We start from the raw sequence: 7,211 nt of genomic DNA, 5'->3' as shown, positions 1-7,211 counted from the left end.
TTGCACACAGTGGTTTTGTATATTTGGTAACACCCTGATGTGGGATGCAGTGTCCCCAGAGCATCCTGAACATAGCATGGTCCCTAAATACCCCATTGGATCTGGGATCCCATGCCTTTAATGGATCTTAGTGGAAGATCTCTTGTCCCTTTTCTTCTCTGTCCTTCATTTTCCAAGGATCTCCATACTGTTTCTTCCTGACTCTCTAAACAGGAACTTCATGAGTTGTGTGGAGCATCACATGGGTTTTGTATGTCTACTCCAGATTCACAGCTGAAGGGTCTGTGGTCAGAGTTGTAGACATCTGGATAACATCTGATAGACAGATGTACCATGACTACCTTGTGGCTTTTATTTAATGACATTAACTGGTGGTGAAGCATTTCAACACTTCTTGTAGACCTGTACTTCTGAAACAGAAGGGAATACTGTGAATTGTCTAAAAGGTTTTGGCTCCATCAGGGCTGTGGAGACCTTTTCCCCTCCTAATGATACTGTATCAAAGAGATTCCAGGTAATCTTATCACCTGTGGCAGAGAACTCACATTTCATCAATTCCTACAGTTTACCAGCTATTTAAATTCAAAGCAGCTGTTGGAGTTTGTCCCTTTTTTTGTTGAGTTTTTTTTATATTAAAAAATTCTTCTTGTATTGCTTTCAAATACAACACTTTTGGTGCAATATTTTTACCTAGTGAAGCTCAGAACTGTTTATTCCACTGACAGTTGATGTGACATTTTCCTGTTGCAGAGTAATTTAGCCTCCCTTTACAAGCAAGGTGCAGTAAATCACGTGGAGTATGTTGTTTTCAAGCTCTTACTCTACTTTGTTTTGTATTACTTCCTATTAGTTGTTAGTGTTGGAGTAAAGTACTTCTGCACCTCGAGTTCTTCATTTACAGTCCAAGTTGTTACTGGCATGCACTTTACCTACTTGCTGAGTATGGTGATTATATATATATATATATACACACTCTATACTGTGAAATAAATATTGTCTGGGGTTCTTTTCTTTGTTTCTGATACCCAAATCACTGTTGGTTTTCTGTGAAAGGAAGATGCATTTACCCAACTGATGATTTCTTGAATTTAGAGGTACCCTTTGCACACCTTGTGTGTTCACTGAACCCAGTGCTGCCTGGGAATGAATCTCTACACTGAAAAGACTCCAAACCAGGACTGCCAAAAGTAAATACTAATTACACACTGTTTAATTTAGCATTCTTTGTGCCATACTTTTTATTATTGTGATTTTTAGCACTGGCTGTTGCATCTGATTCAGTGTTTTGTGGTTGGTGTGAGTCCAACATGTCCATGCTAAAGCAAAACCAATTGTAATGTTGTTTGTAAGAACTGACCTGTTCTAGAGCTGTAGATTAGCTGAATTTCATGTGCCTGGAGGACTTTCAAGCTGTAATTTCTTCTTATTAAATATCTTGGAATAGTGATCTTCTCTCTTGTATTCAGTTGACTAAAGTACCAGTAGATGCTGCTCTATCCACCCCCTTCTTGTATGGTGGGACAGGATTTAATGTAGCACTTCTTGTAGGGTTGGGCTTTAAGATAGGAGCTTGGCTTTGAATTAAAAAAAACACCCCAATGATTGTTGACTGGTGGAATGGAATCAGAGAATCCCAGACTGGTCTGAGTTGGGAGGGACCCCAAGGATCACAGAGCTCCAACCCCCTGCCACAGGCAGGGCCACCAACCTCCAGGCCTGGAGCTACACAAGGTTGCCCAGGGCCCCAGCCAACCTGGCCTGGAACACCCCCAGGGACGGGGCACCCACCCCCTCTCTGGGCAGCCCCTTCCAGCCCCTCACCACTCTCTCTGCACAGAACTTCCCCCCAGTCTCTCCTCTCCCCCTTCCCTCCTCCAGCTTCACTCCAGCCCCCTTGTCCTGCCAGTCTCTGCCCTTCCCAAGAGCTGATTCCCCTCCTGTTCCTGGGGTCCCTTCAGGGACGGGGAGGCTGCACTGAGGTCCCCCCACAGCCTTCTCTTCTCCAGGCTGACCCAGCCCAGCTCCCTCAGCCTCTCTCCCTAGGGGAGCTGCTCCAGCCCTCTGAGCATCCCCGGGGCTCCTCTGACCCCTCTCCAACATCCCCACATCTCCCTTGTGTTGGGCCCCAGCTCTGGCCACAGGACTCCAGCTGGGGAGGGCAGAGCAGAGAGGGACAATCCCCTCCCTGTCCCTGCTGCCCCCCCTGTGCTGATGTGAATGTCAGCTGTCCTCAGCTCAACACTGACATGGGTGAAAGTCACCACAGTGTCCTGCAGACTTGCCCAGGAACTGCTCCAGGTCTTAGGGTGGACCAAGAATGTTACCTAGGTGAGGGTTAGAGATAGAATTGTAGGATAACTTTTGCCTTTTATATGGACAGTTTGTTTCTTTGCAGGTCATTTGTGACACTGTGAAAAGTGGGGGAGGCTTTGTCTTTAAGAGACCAGAGGAAAAAAGCTAATAAAAGAGATTTTTTAACCTGAAAAATAACAAGGTTGTGCTTAGGAAGGGTTTCTGAGCTCCTGCAAAACAGGAGGTGATTGTACTGTATCAGATGGGAGGTTTATAATCCCCTCTGTGTTCATGGCAGTGATGAGTGAGCCTGAAATGCCTGGAGCTTACATGTATTTCTGCTTGAGGGTTTGAATGTCTCCTGTGGAATCACTGGTAATAAACATGGCACTTTGCAATCCTCAGACAAGCAGTGTAAGGAGCTTTTTTTTCAGGCAATTAATTAATTTAACCAAAGCCTCATAATAGCTGTCTGTGTTTCCAAAGCCAGTGCTTTGAAACCACTGCTGTGCTCTTCACAGAAGGAAATGGAGCAAAACTGCTTGCAAGGGTTGGAGCCTGCCCCTGGGAAGAGCTTTTTTGGGAGAGAAATTGGCTGTATTTACTTTTTACTATGACAGAACATGGCAGCAGGAGCCCTTGCCTCTGCTTGGTGTGTGAGCAACGTCAAAGCTCAGCCCAAGAGAGGGGAAAAACTAATTTTGTAATGGTCCTAAGTCATAGGTTTAAGAGCTGAGCTTTGCAGAGTAAACAGCTCTTGGCTCACCTGCCACCCTGGGCTCATGTGTGAAACTCAGAGCTCTGTTCAAGGCTCCTAACAGAGCTGCTTGGGCTTGTCAGAGAATCATAGACTCACAGTCTGGTCTGGGTTGGAAGGGACACCAAGGGTCCCAGAGCTCCAACCCCCTGCCACAGGCAGGGACACCAACCTCCAGGCCTGGAGCTACACAAGGTTGCCCAGGGCCCCAGCCAACCTGGCCTGGAACACCCCCAGGGACGGGGCACCCACCCCCTCTCTGGGCAGCCCCTTCCAGCCCCTCACCACTCTCTCTGCACAGAACTTCCCCCCAGTCTCTCCTCTCCCCCTTCCCTCCTCCAGCTTCACTCCAGCCCCTTGTCCTGCCAGTCTCTGCCCTTCCCAAGAGCTGATTCCCCTCCTGTTCCTGGGGTCCCTTCAGGGACGGGGAGGCTGCACTGAGGTCTCCCCACAGCCTTCTCTTCTCCAGGCTGACCCAGCCCAGCTCCCTCAGCCTCTCTCCCTGGGGGATCTGCTCCATCCCTCTGAGCATCCCCGGGGCTCCTCTGACCCCTCTCCAACATCCCCACATCTCCCTTGTGTTGGGCCCCAGCTCTGGACACAGGACTCCAGCTGAGGAGGGCAGAGTGATGGAGCCAGTGGGAAGAGACCTGGCTTGGGCTTTGCCTGTCGTGGTCTTATCCCTGGCCAGTCAGCCTGTGCTGTCACCCTTCTGCCTTGTCAGGGGAAATACAGCCTGTGGGGACCAGCTGTGTGTGAGACAGGACATAGTGCAGGTGGAACAAGCACCCTGGATTCATGTTGCCACCTGTTTGAAGTGGGAGAAGTGTTTGCTCAATGGTTTAAAAGTCCATCCTGGCTTCTGTCAAGTGGTTTAATTTTAAACCAGCTGGTTTTAACCCTTTTGTGCTTTGGCAGCAAGGGGTTAAAGCAATTCAACACCAAAATTAAAACCCCTCAGTTCAGGATTGGGGCTTTTTTCTTCTAATTGTTTTTTTTTTCCCAAGAGTTTAATTAGATTTTGGATCCTTCAGGCTGGGGGGGGGGGGGGGAATAAGATCTGAAGTGACCCAGGCAGAGGTCTGTATCATAAGCTATTGCCTTGGAGCAAGTGGTGCACCTTGACCATACCAGCCTGATGCAGCTCCTAGTATGTAGTTAAGCCTTAAATGGTCCAGTATCCAAAAGTTGTCTGTCTGGGTGTTAGGCATGTGCCCTGCTGCTCTGAGCTTCTCCTTCTTGGCCCTGGATTTGGTGCAGCCTAAAGAAAAACCCATGGAGCTAGAGCTGCCCTGGCTTTTTCTGTGGCAGCTAAAGCTTTGAACCATAAGGATGCTCACAGGGTTGAGACAGTAGTGAGGAAGAGGGAGAGGGATGGGGCTTTCAAAAGGTTGGTGTAGAATTGGGTGAAAGCCCTGGTTTTGCTGGCTGAGAACTTATTCAGGAGCTGACAGCAAAGAAGGAACTTTGCAGGACTGGGTGGAGGGGAGGGGAATGGTGCTTGGGATTTCTGCAAGAGGAAATTTGCTGTGCTGGGTGGGAGGGGACAGCTTCAGGGAGGAGAAGGACACTGGAGGTGGAAGATCTGCTCTTAGTCTGACTGGGTTTCATTCCTGGCACTGCCACAGGCTGTCAGCCTTGTGTATCACTTGGGATTTAGTTCAGATCCTTGCAGTGTGCTCCCTTTGCATCAGCTGGAAACAAGAGTCTTTCCTATAGGTGTTTCACTTGCTGCTCTGTTACACAGAAGTATCAGTGTTTCCATCTCTTCAGTACCCTAAAAGAGCTCATCATCCTGAGTCCTAGTCTGGGTTCAAAGTGCCCATCCTTGTGTGGAGTGACTTTTGGGATTAGGGGAGCAAACTCAGCAGTTCTGAGTGCTGGGAATGAGTGTTGAACCCACTGGAACCTCTCTCCCAGTGAATTACTGGGGTGTGTCCCCATTCCACAGGTGGTGGAAACAGAGACACCCAACTTGATGGGTTTAAGGATCAGCCTGCAAGGACTAAGCCACAGGCTGGACTTAAACTCGGAAGCTTAGGGTGAGAGGCAGGACCATCTTCTAACCCTCTGTGAAGTTCCTGAGGCTTTTGATCATTGTGTAGCCTTTCTCATGGCTTGTAAAACACTGCTGAACACTGGCTCCTAGCTCAGGCAGTGAGGGTGTGTTGTGGTTATGCATCAGTGCAGAATATCTAGTGCTTTTGAGAAGCAATCACAGGATCTTAGGGGTTGGAAGGGACCTCCAGAGCTCATTGAGTCCAACCCCCCTGCCAAAGCAGGGTCCCTAGGGCAGGTCACACAGGTCGGTGTCCAGATGGAGCTGGAATCTCTCCAGAGAAGGAGACTCCACACCCCCTGGGCAGCCTGTCCCAGGGCTCCCTCACCTTCACTGGGAAGAAGTTCTTCACAGTGCCCAAGAGGCACGCTCGGTGCCATCACCCAGCCCACTGGCACCTTGTGGGATCTTCAGGAAACCAGGAACATATTGAGTGTTGAAAGGGTTGTTGGGCACTGGAACAGGCTGCCCAGGGAGGGGGTTGGGTCACCAACCCTGGCTGTGTTTAAAAGATGAGGGATATGGTTTAGTAGAAGACAGGAACGGTTGGACTCGACGATCTCAAAGGTCTTTTCCAACCTGGTGGTTCTGTGATTCTGATTCTGTGATTCTTCCACATCTTGGTGTGGAACTTTCTATGCTCCAACTTGCAGCCATTGCCCCTTGTCCTGTCCCCACAGAGCACTGAGGAGATGCTGCCCATTTCCCTGTGTCCCAAAAAGGAACATCTACTCATAAACGTTCTGTTTTCATCCATGTGGGGCATGTTTTCAGTGCAGTGCTGTTTACAACCATGAGGACACAGAGACAGGAGAGGGTAATGTTAAGTACACAGCAATGCCAAGGACTCCCTTCCATGATGACATCTCCATCCAGCCCTCCCTGTGTTACCAAGCTGCTGAACTCCAGAGGCTGGAAAAGGAATCTGTGCTTGGTGCAACAGTTTCCAGGTCTTGAATTCTCCTTTAGGTAACGAACCTCATGGGCTGCCTCCATTCTTGACCTTCTAACTCCTGCATGAGAAGCAAACCATGCTGCAGGCATGCATTGTCTTCTCTAATACACTGTATTAATGATTAATTAATTTAACACAAGGATTTGGGCTAAGAATTTGACTGGGCTTGCTGGGTATGCTGCATGGTGAGTACTGGAGGGTCTATCAGCTTGAAGTTGTCTCACAGCATTGAGGAAGTTGTGTCAACATCACTGCCTGAGGTGGTAACAGGTATAGAAATTGGTATGTACCGTGGTAAGGCCTCAAAATTAACTTATTAATTATTTAATAATTTATTAAACCACATGTTTGCTGTTATGACTGTGTGCCAAGCCTTTCCCTTTAGCTAAAGCAAGGGTGGGCTGGAAATGGTGTTTTGCAGAATGAGAGAATAGAGATATCAAAGGGCAATCAAGTGATGATGGATGCACCAAACCTCTTGGGCATCTTTTCTCCTGGCTCTGGTTTCAGAGGGCTTGCAGCTCTGACAGGTTTCACATGAAGCTGCCTAATTCTGGACGCTCTTGGCCAAGCCAATGTTTCCATCTCTCTCATCTGAGCTGTATCAGTGCCAGCCAGGAACTGAGCATCATCTTCCTGGTTAGAAAGCCCGTATCCCATCCCAAAACCACAAGGAGAACAGTTTTCTCTCTGTTCCTTGGTCATGTTAGACTGAGCAGACAAACAGGAGGGGAACCAGCTTTTTAAAAGGGCAGATAATGGCAGGACAAGGGTGATGGATTGAAGCTGAAGGAGGGAAGGGTTAGATTAGATATTAGGGGGAAGTTCTTTACAGAGAGAGTGGTGAGGGGCTGGAAGGGGCTGCCCAGAGAGGTGGTGGATGCCCCAACCCTGGAGGTGTTCAAGGCCAGGTTGGCTGGGGCCCTGGGCAGCCTTGTGTAGCTCCAGGCTGGAGGTTGGTGGCCCTGCCTGTGGCAGGGGTGTTGGAGCTGATGATTTCTTGAGGTCCCTTCCAACCCCTATGATTCTGTGACTCACATCCTCCTGTAAGTACACAGACGTATTTCTTTAATGCATTCATAAAAATACAGAAATTAAAGCTGCTTGAATGAAAGCACAGCACAGGTTGGCTCCCAACACAGACTATT

The sequence above is a fragment of the Gallinula chloropus genome, assembly GCF_964237585.1.
Source record: "Gallinula chloropus genome assembly, chromosome: 2".
Lineage (NCBI taxonomy): Eukaryota > Metazoa > Chordata > Aves > Gruiformes > Rallidae > Gallinula > Gallinula chloropus.
This window is presented reverse-complemented; position numbering follows the sequence as displayed.